At 42.9% G+C, this 21,365-nt stretch overlaps 1 protein-coding gene across 1 annotated transcript in view; it reads right to left on the bottom strand.

Moving 5' to 3' along the window:
- SCML4 (Scm polycomb group protein like 4) overlaps nucleotides 1-18,546 on the bottom strand; it is a 108,664-nt gene extending 90,118 nt beyond the window's left edge. Inside the window, exon 1 of the mRNA XM_084624966.1 lies at nucleotides 18,383-18,546. The gene's annotated coding sequence lies outside the window, so the exon portion shown is untranslated. The remainder of the gene's footprint in view (nucleotides 1-18,382) is intronic.
- Between the last annotated feature and the right edge of the window lie 2,819 nt (nucleotides 18,547-21,365).

The following is a 21,365-nucleotide window of genomic DNA, read 5'->3' on the forward strand; positions in this document are numbered from 1 at the left end:
CCAGGGGGGAAAGGAGCTAATGAAAACAATGGCTGCTAGATGGGTTACTAGAATGGCTCCTTGCTTATTTTGCAAGGTTGCCCAGGAACAGATGTGATGAGGATATATTCAGGAGATGTAATCTACAGATCCCTTGATGAAACATCTATGCGACACTGCATTTATTACACCGCCAACTGGTTCATTGTGGAGAGAAATCAGTTTATTCCCATCATAAAGACACGGTGCCTGACTGTGATCTCAGATAGGTGGGAGCACATTGCTCAGCAGCTTGTCAAATCCACTACTGTGCAAACCGGCACGAACGCAGCACATCATTTTAAAAGATGTGCTGTAGCAATCGGCACCGGCTTGTCTGATGTCAGGCCTGGGCCTGCAGAGGACACTGAACAAAGCATATAAAGTGAGTTGGGACTTTTCTACAGCACAGCAGAAAGAGCCAAAGAAGTTTGGCAAAAGTCCTTGGGCAAGGTGCAGCCTGGAGTGGATACTGGGAGAAGCCAGAGTAGATCTTGGCACAGTCCCCCATAAATGGAGACCCTGATCGGGGGGAGACTGTGGCTGAGCAGAGTGGATCCTCTTTGTCTAAAAGTGGGCAAAGCTGACTGACAGGAGGGGATGGCCAGGGATGCTTCAGGATGCACTGAAAGACCCAAGGAAGGGTTGCAATTTCACTGCCTGTGCCCTCCCTCATGATGGGGGCCCTATTGGCACAAGCATGCGCAGTGTAAGCCTCGAGGGTCTGCAAAAGTGAATGTTCTTTTGTCTAAAACATGACTATAGACCTATCAGTAAAGAATGATCCAAAGTCCAAGGAAATCAATGGGAGTTTTTCCACTAACTCTAGTGAGGTGTGGATCAGCCCCTCTATGAAAATAGTACCTTCCCACCCAACGTAACATTCTTGCCCTCTGTTTGTTTGAGACATAAAAAGTTACAGCCCCACACATCCAACACAGCTATGAGAGAGTGAGTCAGATTCTCTTCTAGCTCATCCATCAACAAAACTGTTGGCCGAGTTCTGACTCCGCAATCTTTATTACTGGTGATGAATCATGTACGAGGCAGAAAGGAGATAGTTTGATTTTCAGATTTCAGGCTGAGTTTGCAATGCTGACAGACACATGAAAATCTTTTTGACTTGAAAAGTGAGCAAGTTTTATGCAGGTGGAAAGAGAAAAAATAAAGAACTCTGATGGGACATTTTCACCGTCACTTTTCTGACTAACCACAGTAAAGGCTCTCCAACATACCAATATAAACAAAAGAAAAAAACGGAATTCCTTTTCTGAAGGACCCTGGGATTCTAAAATGTTTCAAGGGTCAAAGGCCTGCTATCTTAGGACAAATGGAACCACAGCCAAATGGATCTTCTTTTTAACAATCGCAAGTAATTTAGTTGTCTTGCTAGCTCTGTACTGGTGTCTCATCAACCGAGATGCCACTGCTAATTGTGTGAAAATTATGGTTAAGGCTAAGAGATCAATTGTTCGTTGCAATATTTTCTCCCAATTTAATAACCTCAGTTAATTAGAAATCGGTTAATGTGGAAATGCGGCAGGTAAACGTAACATTACCTGAAACACCTGACATCACACTAATGTTACTGCCTCTAATACTCCTGTATTAGATTGGGGATCTGTTCAGTAAGAAAGTAACCCATTCAAAGGGCCAAATTCACAGCTCGCATAAGCAGACCAGACTTCGTGGAAGTCAGTCTAGTTGTGCTTGTGTCTGATTACTGGGTCCTAAGTGTTTACATAAATATGTAAATCATATATAAATATACACATTTGGTCAGTGCCATTTTCTCCTACGTCTATCTTGGGAGGGATAAATGCATGGACACCAGTTAATGCTACTTATTTATCTATGTCACGGTAGTATCTGAATGCTGACAAACATTAATGTTATCCTCATAGCATCCTTGTGAGGGAGGGAAGATTTATCATATCGGGAACTGAGGCCAGGTCTACACTACAAAACTACAATTTTGCTGATTTCACTGTGTCTACACCAGAGAGTCTTTTACCAGCCCAGCTGTTGGTTAGGGATCATGGCTCATCACACTCCTGATGGACACAGCTATGCTGGCAAAAAGCTTTTGTGTAGCCCTGGCTCAAGTGACTTGCCCAACATCACAGAGGAAGTTTGTGGCTGAGCCAGGAATTGAACTCACATCCCAGCGCAAAGCGTTAACTACAAGACTATTTCCCCCCCATAGAGATAGGGAATTGAGGGAATGGAGAATATAGTGAAGCTTGTACAAGAGATCACCTTCCTTGGGTGATTTCCTATCCTGGCAGACTATACCCCACCCCCAAAAGTTATTCCATACAATCCTAGTGCAGCTCTGCCCAAGCCTTATTAAATAACCATTTCTCTTATGCAAACAATTTTTGTTGACAGGCTTAAAACAGGTTAAACTGTAAGTGAAATGCATCTATATGGATTAGTAAATTATATGGGGAGACATTCCTTTCCTTTTTGTATGTAATTCCCATAAATGTCAGGAGCACATGTGGTCATAATTTGTATTCAAACCAAATTACAATACAGAAGGTCAGAAATGATCAAATGAATATTTTAAATGTTTTCCAGAAACGTTTCCATATCTCACCAACAGAAGTCGGTCCAATAAAAGCTATTACCTCACCCACCTTGTCTCTCTAATATCCTGGGACCGATACGACTAAAACACTGCATGTAATAGTAATAACTGGCATTTAGATAGAACTTTCATTAGGGCAGGTTAAAAATGGGAATTTTTTTCTGAAAAACAAAAAACAAAATTAAACAAGATGAAAATGTTTGTTTGGATGTTTTCCAGGTTTTTTGACAAAAATGATTTGAAACAAAACCAAATTTGGGGGCTTCAGGTTTTTTCTTCCCTTTTGCTCCTTTCCCTCCCCTCCTTTTCTGGTGAAAAAAAGTGGGAAGAGAAAAGGAAACAAGGGAAAGGAAGGGCAAGAACAAACCCCTTCCTTCCCCCTCAAAATTGATTTGATTTGAAATGAACATTTTCATTTTGAATCTTTCCACTGACAAATTGTTATATCATTAAGGAACAAGATTAAGCTAAAATTGATATCAATGCTCAAGCTGAAACAAGAGAGTGTCCATACACAGTCCAAAGGCTGATTTAACTAGGTCAATTTCAAAAAGGACTTAAATTGTTACAATTTTCTTGTGTCGACAAGGCCTGGGTATCAGCAGCGCTCATTTTGTTTCAGCAGGAGATGTGGGTGATCAGCATGTTTGAAAATCTGGCCTCAGATGTCTTATGTTGAGTGTTCAAAATTTAGGCATAAGTGACTTTCCCAAGGCCTTGGAGAGAATCAGAATTAATACTGAATTGAGACTCTGGAGTTCCTGGCTCTCAGGCTACTGCTCAGACCATTTCTTTGCACAATCTTTGTCACTACTTGTTTAAAACCAGGATTAGGGGTGAATCGTGGACATTAAGATACATACTCCATCTCAAATTAATTGTACACTCGTTTCCTCTCACTTGCCCCACATTCTCTCTTTAATCCTGGTCTTTTCATGCAGACACACACCCAGGTCGTGGACGTCACTGTCAGATCTGCAGAGGTGAGCAGAAAAGCAGGGCACAGCACGCAAACCACAAGCCCACCAGACACGGTGAGCAAGAGGCCAGCTCTGCAGAGAAGCAACAGGCCAGGCATAACTGTTGCATAGTATCTCCCGTTAAAGAAGACGGGTCAAGGCCGTCACTAAAAATGATGGGGTTGCTATTCCACATGGTTTGTGCTAGTATTTCAAGGTTCCCTACATGAACCGACAGACTGCTGTGTCAGCCAGCGAGTGCTCCATTATAATGTCAATGTCACCGTGTTCATTAACATAATTCCGTGTAATAAGCTCATTTTAGAATTAGAAAGTGATTTAAAGTGATCACCATGGCTATTTGGAAAACACAGGGTGAAACAAAGCACAGCCACTCATGTGCAGACCTAACAAGGGACGAGAACTCCCCTTAAAAGCCTCTGTTCCCACTGGGTTCTTACCGTGATATGATTCATAGACGTGTGAATTAGGTTAACAAAAGCACTGCCATTATCTTCCACTGCAGTTACTGTAAAATGACTAGATTGCTGCTAATGCTGCTCCTGCTATTGCCAGGAACTGCTCCTTTCGCGGAGTGCTGAAATTCAGCAACTTGTGGTCCTTTCACTAATTAATTGCCATCTGAGTTCTTAAGACAGACCGAAACAATAACATTGTGATCAACCCCATTAGCCTAATGACTTGATTTTCAGTTTAACACGGAGTTATCTTCAGCTAGTCTATTTGAAAAAAATTATTTCTCCTCTCTCTCCGTAATTCCCACAAGAAAACAGCGTTTGGCGCAGGCTCGTGACAGAGTGCTGCTTAGAGCCCCAGGAAGTACCACAAAGAAGGAGCTTTGCATGCTCTTGGGGTTTTTTACTCTGCAGTGGGCAAATTCGATCCAAAAAAAAGACAGGCAACAAATAACATCCTGGAATGTGTAGCAGCTGCTGACAACACACCTGGGTGTAGGGTACACCGTGTATGCCACACCGTTTAGCTTTCTGTTCCCTGGGAGCTGTATTTCTTATGTTGGGTTTCTCTAGTCATAAGGCCTTTTATTAATAGATCCCTACCGAAACTGGTCTTCCTTGATTAGTAATCATATTATGTATTATTAGAAGGACATAGTCTTCTTAAAAACACATGACTATATTGTGGCAGGGGACACTGGATGGAGCAGAAGGGTGGCCTGGTGGTTAGATCATGAGCCTGGGACTTGGAGAAACTCAGGTTTCTGGAAAACAGAATATCCTGGGTGATCTTGGGCAAATCACCCAGGTTTGGTGACTCTGTCTCTGTAAAATAGGGATAACAGTATTTCCCTACCTCCTACCAGTGTTGGGAGGATAAATACATTAATGACTGTGGGTGCTCGGATGCTAAGATAATGCGAGCCATACAGATACCAAAGATAGATAGATCAGCCAGCGTGGGTACCAATTTCAAACACCCGTGACAACAAACAATGAGCTTGGGCCCAGTTTCCATCTATGTCCATGGGAGTTTCACCACGGAACTCGCTGGGAGCGGGACCAGGCCCCAGGGATACGCAGAAAGGGCAATTTTAGATTAAAGTTTAGCAAATAGTTGGATGGTCTGAGCTAGAGGTTCATCAGAATCCCTCCTCAAGCCAGACAGATTGCACACAGCTTCAGCTTTCACTGCATAGCTCTAATGAAAAGTGTTCAGGATTTCTCTTGAAAAACAACACGGACTGGCTCAGTAGCAGCCCTGCATTCTGCAGTACGGAAGGTGTCTCTCTGGCTGTGGTTTTCAAAGGTGCTTAAGGGATTTAGGCACTCAAATCCAACTGAGTGGGAAGTGGGTGCCTAACTCTCTTAGCCTCGTTTGAAAAATCTTGGCTTCTGTGTCTTCCTTCTTCCCCTGGCTGGGGCAGCTCTGCTGAGTTGTTGAAGCACTTTTCTAAGGCTGGCTTGGAGGAAGGTTGAAAGCTGCTTGCTGCCTGAGCACTGCTTGCCAGCTGATGCTTGAAGTAGCAAGACAACAGATGGATATCCCCACAGAGAAGGAAGTGGTCTCCAAATTAAATGGGCTGGGCTGGGCTGGGCTGAGTGTAGGTAAGACAAGGAATAACCTGCACTCTAATGTCTGGGCAAATTAATCACCACAAAATTAAATCTAGACTCCCCACAAACACACAAGTAATGCAAAAAAAAAAAAAAAAAGCCACAGAATTGCAGCTATAAGCATGGTCCGTGATGTATATAAGTGCAAATCTTAACCCATTCAAAGGGCTGTGGGGCGGGGGGGAGGGAACCCAAACTTTTTGCCATAAGAGTAAAAATCTCTGCACAATCCCCTTCAAACTCCTAAACTAAACCTGCACCTGACTGTGTCAGCCATAGCATAATGTGTCCAGCCACTCACTATAATAACTAATCATTATAACAGTTAGCACCTTGGGCCTTAACTGAGATCAGGGCCCATTGTGCTAGACTCTGTGCAAACATGGAGTAAGTCAGTCCTTGCCCTGAAGAGCTCACCCTCAAAGTAGACAAGACAGACAGAGGGTTGGAGGAGAAAATGAGGCACAGTAGTGAAGTGACTAGCTTAAGGTCACCCAGCAGGTCAGTGACAGAGCTGGGAATGGAAGCCAGGTCTGCAGAGTCCCAGTCCAGTGCTCCATCCACTAAATCAGGGGTTGTCAAACAGGGGGTCGCGAGGCTATTACATGGGGGGGTCATGAGCTGTCAGCCTCCACCCCAAACCCTGCGTCGCCTCCAACATTTATAATGGAGTTAAACATATAAAAACATGTTTTTAATTGATAAGGAGGGGTCACACTGAGCGGCTTTCTGTGTGAAAGGGGTCACCACTACAAAAGTTTGAGAACCCCTGCACTAAATGACACTGCATCCCTGGTGAGAGAGTGTATTTCACTAACATGAGGATAAAACACATGCCTGGCAGCTAGCAAAAATACCCCAAATAATGAAAATGTTGCCAACACCACAAGACACAGGATTAATTCAGCCAGGGGGAAGATACAAACAAGACTGACAAGTAAAAACCACTCTGATCAAAAGCATGACAAATTCTGGCAAGCACGAGAATCCTCTCTCAACAACTGCTCCCCTACAAGAAGCACACTCCCAAGTGGCATGTTCTAACCAAAACCAATACAAGGGCAGCCTTCAGCACAGAATCTGGTGCAAATCTGTGCACACCTCTGAATGAAATGATTAATGGAGCAACTCCATCATGGAGGAACCATAAAAGATTTCCTGTGGCCTGGCCAAATCTTGCAGGCCATCAATATCATTTGCATATACAATGCATTGTTTCACTACAGCACGAAGTAGTAGGCTAACAGGAAACTTGGGAACAGGCCTTCCCTGTCTGCCCTCTCTAAAAGGAAACACACACCCAGCTTCAGTACTGAAAAGTATTCATGGACCTGAGGTGCACTGAGGCTCTGTGAAACCAAACCCATGGCTTTGATTGTGATTGGAAAAGCAGGAGACGCTCAAGAGGGGACGGCAGGCAGTGAAAACCCAGGTGATCTGCAGGAAAGATGTGCTGAAGCACTTGAATATACTTAGCAAATCCTCCTTGTCTGGATAGGCTGGGATCCACGTATCTCCTGGCTTAGTGTGTGTTCTCTGACACACACAAGTTCTCACCACACCGCTATTACCCTTAGACCCGCTTCCCACTTCCCAGGCCCCATAACCCTCCCCCAAAATCACCTTTCATGATGATCTTCTATTGTGATCTACCTAGTGTAGGTTTTTCTAAAGAGGCCAACAGACACCAAGACCATTCAGACTTGCATTGGTTTGTCCTTTGTGGCCCTCACCCTTGGCTACTCCCAGCTGCAGGTGCTTTTTCTTCTTTACTTCCTTCCTTTCAATTCTTTCTCTTGGTATTTAGGGAAGGCTTTTGCAAAAGGGTCGGATTTACACTGTGCTTTATAGTAGTCAGGCCTGGAGTCTTTCTAAGCTCTGCAGAGACATGGTGCCTTATACACTAAGGCCTCTTTATACCACTCAGCCAGCATAGAGAGGCATTAGTATAAAAGGGAATAAGGTCCATGGGCTCTCTGCCTTCTTGCCGTTGAGCAGTTATCACGTATACTATTCACCTGAGCCAGACAAGGGGCAGGGGCCTTGTCTTGTGAAGTGCTTTGAATAGGGCTGTATTCAAAGAGAGCACTGCATAAATAGAGTACACAGGGTACTAATGGAAAGTGGGGCAACGTAGGGAAGAGTCTGGCAACAGCCAGAGGGAAATGGATTGTCACAGGGCAGCCCTGTGTTCTCCTCTCAGGGATAGCTCATTATAGGGGTGTTCTCTTGTTTTTACAAAGGCTAGAGCCATGTTTCTCAACTGTTTTGATACCAGGGACGGGCTTGCTGCCTTCCTAAACTGTGCCAAGGAGATCTCAGGGACTGGCGCAGGTCCACAGATTGGTCATTGAGAATTTTCTCCTGGGTGACACAGCCATGGTACTCCATTGAATGCACTGGATTTACTCCTCACTGACATCAGAGTAAATGACAGGAGAATCAGGCCCTGTATAAGCAAAAGAGTCACAGCACGGACACCGAAATGCAGATATGCCAGGGGCGGAAAGTGGCAGGTGCTGAACAGTTCACAGCAAGACTACATGCCAGTTTAGGACCAGAGGTGAAGAATCCCTTACCCAGCTGAAAAAGGAGGGGGAATTTACAGTAGGTAGAAACAGTGTAAGTTTGGCCAGCAGACAAGCAGGCTGGAATTAACACCCTCCCTCTTGCTGCCCTAACACCATATTGAGACTTTGGTTCAGTAGGGTCTTGCTCCTGGCAACCTTTTACTCCCGCAAGTAGGCCCCACTGACATCAATGGGACTGCACATGCATGTAAGTGTTTGCAGGACTGGACCCTAAAAGGGAAGAGTGCCTCATAGTCAATAACCAGGCATCACGCCACCGTGGAAGAGAAAAACTAGGCAAATATCAGGAACGTGGCAATATCTTAGTGTGCCAGGGTGCTGTTTTTTTTAAATAAATCATACCGAGTGATACGTATTTACATGCACTAGCCCCTCTTGGAGCACAGGCAATTTGTGCAGGTAACTCCCATTACTACTAAGGGAAGCCATTCACATAAATCCCGGACACGTTAATGGCTGACGAGCCCCCTTTGTGTAGGATTTCGTGTTGCTGCATTTAGTAAGCGCAGTGTAAATGTGGCTAACTTAATATGCAAATACATTCAAATATTTTCTGAGCCATAAGAGATAGTTACCAGGCACATCTCTCATTCATCGTTTATAGGGAAATAGATGGAGGCTGACAGATGAAATCAGGAGATAAATGTTATGAATATATTTTTTCTGTTGCAGTGGGGGAAAGGACATAGAATCTCTGCCTGTACATAAATAATGATAATAAATAGAGTTTCTCTCAGATGCTCTGTCTTCTGTTTAGTTCATTTTTTGTGTGCTGGGCACCCACCTCCAAATCCTTGTTTCTTGCATTGCCATTCTGTCTTGGTTAAACTGGGCTCCCTCCCACCCACCCCCTGGGCAGTAGACTAATGCTCTGTAATTTTAACCGGTTACTCATTCAGGGTCTCATTGGTAACTTGGCAGCTTCCCAACTTGCATGAATGAAGCGGACCTGCCTTGGAAAGATGGGTCACCCCTCTTTAACCCTTTGGTTTCCCGACACCAAAAGCCAAGTGTATTCAATAATGGCCTTTGGAGTCAGGGAGGAAAAAGACAATAAAAAAAACTAACTCACTCTTACATTTTTCTCCTGGGATTGTTTGACAGGGTACCAATGGGAGAGTGTCAGAACAAAGTCAATGGTGCTGCATAGCAGAAGAAAACCAATTTTTGCACCAAGGAAACTTTTCAAATGTAGTGGACAGTGTATTAATCCATCTCCTTAAACCCCTCAAGTCACTCAGGCAATAGGTGTGACTGAAAGATGCCTTGCACAGAGGTGTATCCTCCAAAGGGCACTGAACTGTTCTTTATTTCCCTTTCACACCAACATGTCCCATTACGTTTGTACTTAGTTCGTTGGTTTACTCTTTGCTATGTCTCTCTCTCTTTAGGAAAAGTCCTAAATAACAACTTTTCCACAGGTTTAGGGTCAGGGTTTTTTAACCCACCCTAGGAATTTCAAAAGAGAATGATATCCCTGCTACCGAATTCAGTAGGATGGTTCAAAGAAATCTATAACAAGGATCTCATTATTTATTACATTCTCTAGAACCCCACTGCTTTCATCCCTGTTAAATTCTCAAACTTGTGGGGAGACTCTGAACTCCTTCCAGGGATGTTCAAGCCCAGTCTGCATGTATAAACAGGGGAGAGAGGGCCTAGGAGAAGAACTAAATAATCACACTTTCCACATGCTCAAGCCTTTTTTCAGTGGCGGTTCTCCAAGAACTTTACAGGCGACACATGTTTTTTTTGTTTGGTGCTTAACTAAACCAGAAACCCAGTCCAGCATACTCAGGAATGAAGACTTAATATTCAACAATTCAGTCCTAATTTGCTCAGATACAAATGGAGATCATCAGCAAAGAAGAAAATATGCTTAGTCTCCAAACTATAATTCCATCATGCTACATGCCCCTGCAATTTCTCCCTAGTTATCAGTCTCAGGCCCCTTTCCCTCCTTTGACCACTGCTTCCCATTTAAAACAAAAAACAAAAAAAAATCCACTTTATTATTAGGCCCAAGTATTATTTCTGGTGAAATTGGAGGAACCCTCATCCAGGATTTCTCTCTCTCTCTCCTGTTTCTATCTTTTTTATTTCTACGCATATGTTCCCAGTGCCTCTCCTAAGTGCACCAGCATTTGTAAACTTATGTTTAAATTTCATAAATGAAGCCATTTTATATAAAACATCCAAAAAACCCCAGTTGCTTTATAACATTTCTGTCATCCTTTGGCTTCTTTCTTCCCCTCCTGAAAGATGCTTAGCTACTAAGGCGTTGGGTGCAATATGAATACATTAGTCAGAGTGGATAAAATGTACTTATGAGGACACTAGCAGGTTGGTTGGGAGGTGGCCTTTCTGGGAGTGGAACACAGACTCAATGGTTCCATCAGTGGCACAGGTAGGTCAGGAAAAGTGGGTATGGATGCTGCCTGTGAACATGTGGATTTCTCAGTGGTTAGCCCAGCTTTACGTTTATACAGGTATATGAATCAAACCAAAACTCTTTCAGAAAAGTGCTGGTGTATATAGAAATTTCTACAATGTTCTGCCCTATCCTCTTAGCCTCTCAAAACTCAGGTTGTGACAGACTCTGGTGAGACTGCAATTGAATTACATCCCATATCTAATTACTGAGGTAATTTCAGAGAGGAAAGGGAGATTTCATATCAAGGAGGCTGGGGGGTCTGTCTTGAGGTTAAGGCACCACTAAGGACAGCTTGGCTTCATTCCCAGCTTGGCTTCATTCCCAGCTCTGCTACAGCCATCCTGAGGGAGCTTGGGCAAGTCACAATCTGTCTCCCTCCCCAGCTATAAAATGGGAACAACAGCACATGGTTTCTTGTCTCTTTATGCTGTAAGTTATTGGAGAGAGTTCCTCATTCAAACTATGGCCTAGCAAAATGGGTCCCTAATCTTGGTGGGAGCCTCCAGACATCTATTAATAACTATTAATAATAAATCCAACTGTGGAATTACACAGGGTCTGTGGCCTGGAATCTCACATGTCTTAGGGGAGTTGCTTGCCCTGTTTGAAGAATGATATAATGGGGTTATTTGGGGTGGGATGGTCTTTCAAGGACTTCATATCCCCAGGGATTTCCCCCTCACTGTGGGAAGTTGTCTCTCTCTTTACATAGAGTGGGATGAAGGGGGAAAGGGGGGGTGGAGTGGGAGTGCAGCATAAAGCCCCTCTTGAAAACTGTTGTTGCCAAGCCAACCTGATCCTTTAAATGGACATATCAGGGAGGCATTTCCCTCCAGGGACCTGTCTTGCTAAAACACCTCCACTTTTCAAAAGCTAAAAGAAATATATGCTACACAGCACAAGGGAGCTCTTCCTCACCTATCTCTGCAGGGGAGGTTCAATCAGTCTAGTCTTTCCTGGAGGTATCTGGAAACACTGTAGAATGCTCTCTGGGATGCATTGTTAGAGACTTGCCTCTCCCTGTGGCATCAGGTACCAGCCACTGCTGCAAGTGGGATTCTGATGGAACAGTCACGTGCTCTGGCAAAGCCTGTGTTTTTCTCTCTCTTTTATCAACTGCACCACACCTGAAGTATCAGGAGAATGTCCTCCTTAACAAATTGCATTGCTAGAATGAAACCTTAATGTGCAGAATTAAAAGCCCTGGTTACGGCCTGAGCTTGCCCAAGACCTTCCTTCATCTCTGGTGCAGAGGTTCAGCTCTCAGTTAATTATCAAACCACCTTTGGGCATCTTACCCAGCGCAATTGTGAAAATAAATATGTTAATGACAAGCTAATCTATTAAAAACAGAGGGAGTTGAACAGAAATATCTATTGTGGAAAAAAGTGGGAAGTTTATTGTACACTGCCCTCCCCTCACCGGTTACATTCTGCACTGCTCTGCTCAGTGCACTGATGTACAGGCCAAAACGCAGAGAATCAGGCAAGTGCCAGGAAAATGTGTGCGCACAATGCACAAATAGAGCATCTCTATCACTTAGAGTTACAGGCTTTCCCTCAGCAGAAAGTACCCCCCCAAACACACACTTCACACCTGAGGAGCAATTCAAAGAGGAAAGTAGCTGATTTTTACAAACAACTTGTCTTGCTTGAGATCACAAATGAGGTCATACTAGTGTTATGTCACACTAAGGTGACATGCTACTTCTTGTGCTGCATCTCAGTGTATCTTAAATTAACCCCTTGTGTTTAAGAAATCAACACTTCTGTCACAGTTGCCTTAACCATCTGTGTAGATCATGCTCAGACATACTTGTTTTACATAGACACCTGCTCAACATTCAGTATAGCATCAATACCAAGAAGGATATGCCGAGAAAGTGTGCACATGATGCAACAGGTTGAGAAGAGCCTGTTGACCAGCACACATACAATGTATGTAAATGTACATATGTGGATATGTGTATAACCTCTGCAGAGGATAAATTCAACACTAGGATTTAAAATCATTTCAAGTTCTGACCCTGTAGGCTTCATTTTATTCATGTTAGTAGTCCCACTGAAATCAATGAAACACCACTGGGAGTACTTGTGTGAGTAGAGGTAAGGATGCGTGTATGTGTTTGCAGGATCAGAACCAAAATGTGGATCTCCCTAGATCATTCATTAAGCGGACAGACTAATGTTCCATGGGTCATTTAAAATGCTGGAGAGACAAGGGCCAGGTTCTTGGCCCCAGCCCTGGCAGTGTTGCTCTGCCCCAGCACCTTGAAGTGGTTGAAAAGTTGCCCAAGCAGGTGAGGGGAGGATTTCCCCTGAGAGAGGGAAATAATCTGCTCCGACACCCTCCGCATAGGGTTGTGTGGGAATGGGACAAGGTGAAAAACATGTTACTCCATTTGATCCTCAGCCAGCATCGCAGTCCCTCTAGAACCACGGCAGCTGATGTCATTTCAAGCAGCCCTAATTTCAGATGCTTTAAGTTACACCAACCCAGGATCATGGGCATGGAAAAGTGGCTTAGAGGCACTTTCCCCTCCCTAGTCCAAACTCCCCTGACCTGGGCCAAATTTACCGTCAGCACAGCTGAGGCTCTGGCCTCTGATGTTTAGACAATCTCTAATATAAAGAATATCAGGCTTCTTTCAGAGTTTCCTTCAGCTCCTGTTGGGTTCCAGCCTTACAAACTGCAGTCAAGACCACCTAATTGCAATTAAGAAGTTTTCAGAAGGGATTGCCTAGTTACCTGGAATTCTTATGCCTGCCATATATTTTCCAGTTACTAATTAATATTCATTATGATCCAGATATGCATTTGGTAAAGTGCTAATGGCTCCTTTTTGCCAGCTACCTTTTGACGGAGAGCTACACAGACAGACATATGCATAAAGGAGCAGGAAGGGTTTTCAGAAGAAAAGTGTACCTCAGTAGAGATAGGGCTTTGGGATGCTCTGGTGCATCACAAAGAGGTTGGGGTCGGGAAAGGGATGGCTGAATAGGAAACTTTTTCCTTCCCACCAGCAAAAAGAACAACAAGTGAAAACATGTGGAGAGCAAAAGGCTTGGACTGTAGTTCAGAGTATCCTGTGTGATGAAAATCAGTGGGAGTGCGGAAAGGTGGACTCAGAACAAGAGCAAGCCATCCAGTACAAGAAGAATTATCCATCCTTCCATGTAACATAACTACCCATCCAGTGTTTGTTCTGTCCAATTTTACACTATTTCCTTCAGGTAGCACGCAATCTTAGTCAACAACCTCTAGTTTTCATGATGTTTTAAGGCAATTAACCCCCCACCCCCCACAACATTAGGCATTTAAATGATTAGTTAGGAAAATTTAACCACACCCTCACCTCTTCTGCCAAATCCTTCACCCTTGTCAGTCGAAAAACTTGGTGCAAAGAGGCTAGTTTAGACTGTATTTAAATATATATATGTCAATAACAAATTAATTAGCATCTTTAACACACATCAACTGTAATTCTCTTGCACGTGTGCATAGAACAATGTGTAATCTCCCTGACACAGTCGTGAATGAGCTTTTAAGAACATAGCAAAAAGGAAAGATAATTTTGTTTCCCTTCTTCAGGAAGCCAATTCTTCATATGGCAACACCTTAAAACAAATAATATATTCCAGAAATACGTTTTCATTCAAAGTGAGATTGGCATGTCTCCCATTGTACAAATAGACACTATTAATTATTGTTCCTTCACTGTCCAGTGAAACCCATGGTAGCAGTCACCTGCTAAATATGGTAACTAGTTCTAATGGCCAGCAAGATGATTTCCAGCCATCTGAGAGTTCCTTCACATTGGGATTAGTACTAACCCTTTCCTTCACCCACTATACAGCTGGGGCGGGGCGGAAGAGGACCCTAGGGGAAAAATTCTATTTCTTCTTACTAACACCTCCCTTTTACAATGTTACACTCTGAAGATATGATACTGCTGAAAATACCAGTATGGACAGCACTTAATCTAATGGAAACCAGTGGAAAGACCTTCACTGACTTCAGTGGGCTTTGGATCAGGCCCACCGAGCCTAAGGATTTTGCTTCTTCAAATTTTGCCTTGTAACCCGGTTCTTCCAAACTTTCTCGTTCTCACCAAACAGTTTCCTGACACACCTCGCCAGCCCCCTGCCTGACCTGGCCTGTGTCTGTAGGGCTTGTTTTTATTTGCCTCGTTTATCTCCGTTGCCAGTAGTTTGGGGCAGAGAATGTGTCTCCCTCTCTGATTTGTACATGCCATGTACATGTTTTGTATGTATAGAGAACAACAAAATAACTCTGTTAGTTAGCTGGAGTGGCGTAAGGGCCTTCCTTAACAGGGAAGAATTCCTGCTTAGCCCTTACTGGGCGGACATTGGCCTTCTGTGCAAGGACAAGCACAAATAATAGAAATAATCACTTAAAGTAATCGGGCATTTCTCTCTCTTTCTACTGTTGGAGTCTTGAGCCCTCTGCCTTCCGCGGCCCCATGCTACATTGAGACTTAGAAGATGTCTACACTGCAGTTAGACACCTGCGGCTGGCCCGTGCCAGCTGGCTCAGGCTCGCGGGGCTCAGGCTAAGGGGCTGTTTAATTGAGGTGCAGACGTTCAGGCTCAAACTGGAGCCCAGGCTCTAGGATCCTGTGAGGGGGAGTTGTCCCAGAGCTTGGGCTCCAGCCCAACCCAGAACAGCTACACTACAATGAAACAGCCCTGTGAGCCCGCGTCAGCTGGCCCAGACCAGCGGTAGGTGTCTAACCGCAGTGTAGGCGTACCTTAGACATATGAACAATAGCACTGAGCCCAAAGGCCAGCCTGTGAGAGTGCTGTTTCAGGGGAGGTCCTTAAAGATACCATTGAGCCCAAAGAGATGGCAGGGGTAAGGAAAGGTTTGCAGGTTCAGGTTTCCAAAAAGACCCAGATGCACGGAGGATCGGAATGAGATCGGGGCATCCTGCTTTTCTTCACTGCCTCGAGACTGTGATATTATTGCCTGTGACAGACCAACACACTGTGACAGCTGGAAGTCTTGTCACTAGTCTACTCTTGCCCTCTCATCGGTCCTCCTGCTGCCTCCCAGTTGAAACGCGCAGCGAAGGGACAGGGGCACGGAGTCAGGGTGTGAGCCCAGAGGAGAACAAAGCTGTACTGCAGCAGCAAAGGCTCCACTACGGAACATGAAGTTAAAAAATAAATCTTGCCATTGATTAAAGAATGAGTCGCGAGCCGTTGTGCTTTGAAGACGCTTCGTTTCATTTTGTTGTGAATATGCTCTTTTGAGAGCTAAGCTGCAGTCTCTTGCGAGGGTAGCCCCCGACCGCTGCCCCGTACACAGCTGTCCCAGAGCTGCGAACCAAGGAACCGCCTCTTCACGCTGAGTTGCAGGGTGGCTTCAGTAAGCAGGGCTTTCAGATGCCGTGTACACAAGTTGTTCGTGGCACACTCCACTCAACACCCCACTTTCTAACTTCACCTCAGACGGACTAGAATCAGTCAGGGAGGGGGGTGGTTAATAGTACGTTACATTATGTTATAGAAAGAAAAAAATACATGGCAAAATTAAATTGAATATTCTTAAAGTTCTAGGGATGACACATCTGAAATATACCGTAACTCTATAACCCTGCATTGTCCATTTTTAGTAGAAACAAGTACATTTTGTGGCAAGCACAGAGCTCAGGGGATGCCTGAGAAAGATATTGCTCTGCAGTGTCTTCTTTATAGGCAATTTGGTCCCTCATTCATTCATACGTTATCAGCTGCTGTTGGATTTCAGGATGTGGCCAAACTTAAAAAATCAACGATTTATACTAATTCTTTTCTGCATAGTGTCCACCATTGTATTAAGAGTGCTCTGGTTACACCATTTCAAATAGGTCTATGAAAAAAATAGCAAATCTATCCAGCAGCCCCCTTTGGACAAGACTGCATCACCACAGACTTTAACAATGGGTTTGTCTCAAGAGTTTTTGATCGAGCCCAGGAAGTGAGGGGTTTTGTTATTGTTCCCCAGAAGCGTAAGTTAAACAGCACCCAGCAGTGGAATTCTTTCTGGCACAAAGTGTGGCTTGCATTGACTAAATAACTGTGTTTCTGTCTTTTATTGTACAGGAAAAATCAATATGAGATCTTAGTTTCAAAAAGTCACCTGTGGCTAGATAGGACTGGAAGCTCCTGAGTCTAAACAAGATCTCTAAAACTGGGCATTCAGAACTAAAAGGCAGATCCTCAGCTGGTGTAAACGGAGACAGGTTTTTTGAAGTCAATGGAGCTATGACAATTTACACAAACTGTTGACTGGCTCTAAATGTTTAATCTGAACTGAAAAGTGTCTGCACAGCATTTCTGAAGAAGCTGTACGTATTATCAGAACACAAAGGTAAGTTTTAGGGTACAGTCCTGTGGACACAAACAATTCTGCATCTTCCAGATATTGCTACCTAACCCCTTTTTAAATCTATTTTTCATTACTCTCTGTGTTATGCACCTTAAAGACCCATGGTCTATACTTGGTCAAAATGTCTCCAAAGTATTCTTAAAATAAAATACAGAATTAAAATTAAAGTGTCCCCCCCCCAAACAGACGAGTTAGCACATGTTCCTTCTGCAGCTTTCTACACTGGCTTTGGATTCCTGGAACTTGCCTCATCCATACTGAAAATCCCAACGCTATTTCGTTCTAACAAATTAGCAGGTTTCGATAAACCCCAAGCAAAGCAAATGGCATTCATAGCCTCTTTCATTTGAGCTCTGGAGAGAGAAACAACTTCCAGCTATGTCAATTGTTAAATTACTCACTGAGCCGGTGGGACTGCACCCTCTGTAAAAGATTCGCTCTTTGTAGACTGGACGGTGTGATGGCGTGTGAAGTTAAGGGACACACTTGAAGGGCTAACAGGAGTTGCACACACCCACCACCCAGGTGATGTGTGTCTACTTAATCAAGAAATTATTTGTGCCTGTTGTACCAATTCACATTCAAGCCTATCTTTAAAACATCTGAAAAGACAAATCAACTAAACTAAAGTGCCCTCCTCTGCGTCCTTTGTAAGTTAGATGCCTCTTGTCCTTAAAGGTAAAACCAGCACAAAAAAACACTGCCTCCGGCAATTGTCAGTTAAGGATCCTAAGGATTAAATCCAATTTAATACATGATTTGGGGGAATTAAAAAGATCATTTTTTAGATTGACTGCCCGAGGATCTACATTAAAAAACAAAATCCATGCTGTAAATACTGCTGCCCGCTATTCACGTTTCAAGGTAAGGAGCTTTTAAAAATGGAAGAGACATGCACCTGGCAAGGAAAAGAAAGAAAACCACTTTGATTTACATTTGAAAAAAGCATGAAGACACTCTATGTATTCAAAGAAACAGTTTAAATAGAGAAGCAGTTACGCTCATGGACTAGCAGAGACGCAGACACAGACAAAACCTGCTGAATACACTGATACCCTGCACCTTTCTTTATTAAACTGTTCCTGAAAACACAATATTAGTACATGACTAAGTTAAGGTGTGGTTCAGTGTACATAGTAATTGTACAGCACGGTCACTGTATGCATATATCACATACATACAGTGTGCAATTTAGGATTGCTAAAGTTATCATACAGCAGTGCATACAACAGAATGACAGCTGCTTAAAACAGGGCTCAACAACAAAAACAAGGCACAGAAGAAGCATGCATTCCCCTTACCTATTGCTTATGTTAAAACACTGATCAGTGTCTTACAGAGACCAGGTATTTCGACCTAACGGGCATATGACTTTCAGCACATGCACACAGACTATTGCAAAAGCCATCTTCTCCCTGTCTGTTAGCACACTGTAAGTCTCCAGCAGCTCAGCTCTCCAGCTGCAAACAGCTCATTAGACTAATGCATTCAGCACAGGCAGAAAACTCGATTTACCATAGCTACAGCAATGAATTTCCATTACGATGACAGCTTCAACCACATCATGTCCGGAAAACCAGCCAACCACTGCCTTTTAAAGAACACACACATTTTACACGCAGAAAAGGAGGCCTGTGTGTTGTTTCCTTTCGCTTAGCAGCTAAACTAAGAAAAAAAAATTGCCATTTAATTAATTTATTTATTTAAAATCCATACAAATTGAAAGGCAATGGCACTTTCACTTTTTTAAGAGTAATGTCTCTGGCAATAACATTAATGATATTATGATGATCAGAACGGGTGTTTGCAACATTTCTGTTTTAACTACCCCTCCTCTGTTGCCATAGAAACCAGACTGTATCATCATCTCTTTGTCCCGATCATGCGGCAATGTGGCCCAATATTGAGCTTACACGATTCCACAAACCTGAAGGATGAGTTGTTTGACTTTTGGTAATTAAAATAGAGATCAATGATTTGTTGCTGCAGATATTTCAGTTAATGATGCTACGTGCATTGGAATAGCTTTATACACACACACACACTCAGATCTAGAGTGTGGAGTATAGCTGTACAGTACTATAGAGATGCACAGAAAACTGTATTCACAGTACATGAAAATATTGGGTTATGATCAGCATAACATTGTACTTTGTCAGGATAAAAAAGTTGATTTTCCTGGCTTTGGGACTGTAAACACTTTCAAGAAGAAACTGCGTCCTCATTTATTTTGCACGGCGCTGAGCACAGTGATGCTAAAAAAGCAACCCTATAATAAATACAATAAATAATTATCATAATCCCATCACGCTCCATTGCCTTGTCTGTTCTAGATAACGTTATACTAGGAAAGGGGCTGTTTAAAAGTGTTGCAAAGCTCCCTACTGTCCACTTCACATACTTGCATACATTGCTACTAAGTATTTATTACAAGCCAAAATGTACTGCTTACCAGTATTCGGGCTATTCACATGAATGCTTTTGTGGATACCTGTGATGGGCTTGATTGTGGTCTCACTTATACTGGTTTCACCCTGGGGTAACTTCACTGATTTTGGTGAAGTCACTTCTGATTTACAACTGCGTACACTGAGATCAGAACTGAACCCAGTATATTTACGAAGCAGAAGATGGAAAGAGAAAAAGAAACAAGAAAAATTCCACTTATACGAGTAAAAGCAGGAGGCCTAAGTCTTGACGCTTGATGTTCAGGCATGACATGTTAGCGAAACAGGGCTCTTTTTAAAAAGAGTTGGCTAGAACGGCATTCATCTGACATACAGCTATTAATCAACGATCTGCAGGTAAGATGAGACATTTCAACGCACACCACTAATTCCCTTCATAAAGAACGTGTGTGATATTAGTATTAGTGTGATTACAATGGTATTTTTTCCTTATTTGTTAAAAAATATAGTTCCAGAAACCTTAATATCTCAAAAAAAAAATAAAGTGGGGGGTGAGGGTGCGGGGAAGAGATTGTGGATTGACAAATGTTAAGCCCAACCGACGCAATGCCGCATTTCTTGGCCATGTTGCTGATGTCAACAGGAGTTCCGCATGTAAGGAAAATCATCAGACAAATCTGACCGACCTTTCTCCTCCCGTATATTTGTTTATGAAACCCATGTGATTGGCATGTGTGTGTGTATATGTGTTTAACAAGAGTAAAGGCAAGCTCCTCTCAGCAAAGGGTTTATGGCGACTGCGGATCAAGTCCTAAATTTACTTTTTTCTCTTTGCTATTTGAAAAAGAACAAAAGCAAAAGCAGTACCACCAGGCCAGCACACATGAGGAACCCTACAGTCAAAAAACAAACAAACAAAACAAGGGAAAACTGATAACCTATGCAGATTTCAATTTCAAGTTTCCAATAGCTTTAACAATAACAATTATTAGTGATCAAAAAATATCTTGATAGGGTCTTTTTAAAGACTCTTCCTTCTCTTCTAATCTGTTAAAATTTTGGAGCATGATTCTCAGGCATCCCTCTCTTTTTACATTTTCCTCAGCAAATATGTTGTTGTGGTTTATCATGTCCAGTTATGTCAATCCTGTCATATGAGGTTACCAATGCCATCTAACATGAGCGGGTGACATAGCAGCTCAGAACCAAGACATCAGCCTGGACTGTTTGTTTGTTTTTAATTGCTATTTTCCAACACTAAAAAAGTTTGTTCATTTTTTTAATTTAGGGCCAAATGTTGCAGTCTTTAAATAGAGAAAAATTGTCATTGATTTCAGAGAAAGGTTTGCTTGATGAAGGATCCCAGAATTTGCTCAGCTAACGTCTTCAGGGTCCAGTGAGAGGCTGTGGCCCTAGGAATTTAAAACATATGGGTATTAGGAAAGGCAACATAATTTATAAACAAAAAGGAGGGTAAGATATTGTGGGAAAATGGCCAAAGCGTTAAAAATAGATGAACTCACTTGCAGGGCCAGATTTTGATCATCACAGAACTGAAATGGGGGCCTGATTCAGGTGTGGGGTTCTGGGTTGGTCCATTATTAAGATATTGACTATTTGTAGAGTTCAGACTTGAATTTCAACCTAATCCACCCTCAAAGATGAGGGGGTTTGTACCCAGCATTCTGGTTTCAAGCGAAATCTAATTTACAACCGAACTTTTGTGAGTAGTAGGTAAACAAACCTCCCTACAGAGAGAATGCATTTAAAAAAAAAAAAGCAGGTTTGTTTAAGAATCTGGCACATCATTAATTTTCATTACTTAAGTAGTTACATTTCTATTCTGCACAAATGTATTGGGGCTGAATGCACGCAC

The sequence above is a fragment of the Lepidochelys olivacea genome, assembly GCF_965140295.1.
Source record: "Lepidochelys olivacea isolate rLepOli2 genome assembly, chromosome: 3".
NCBI lineage: Eukaryota > Metazoa > Chordata > Testudines > Cheloniidae > Lepidochelys > Lepidochelys olivacea.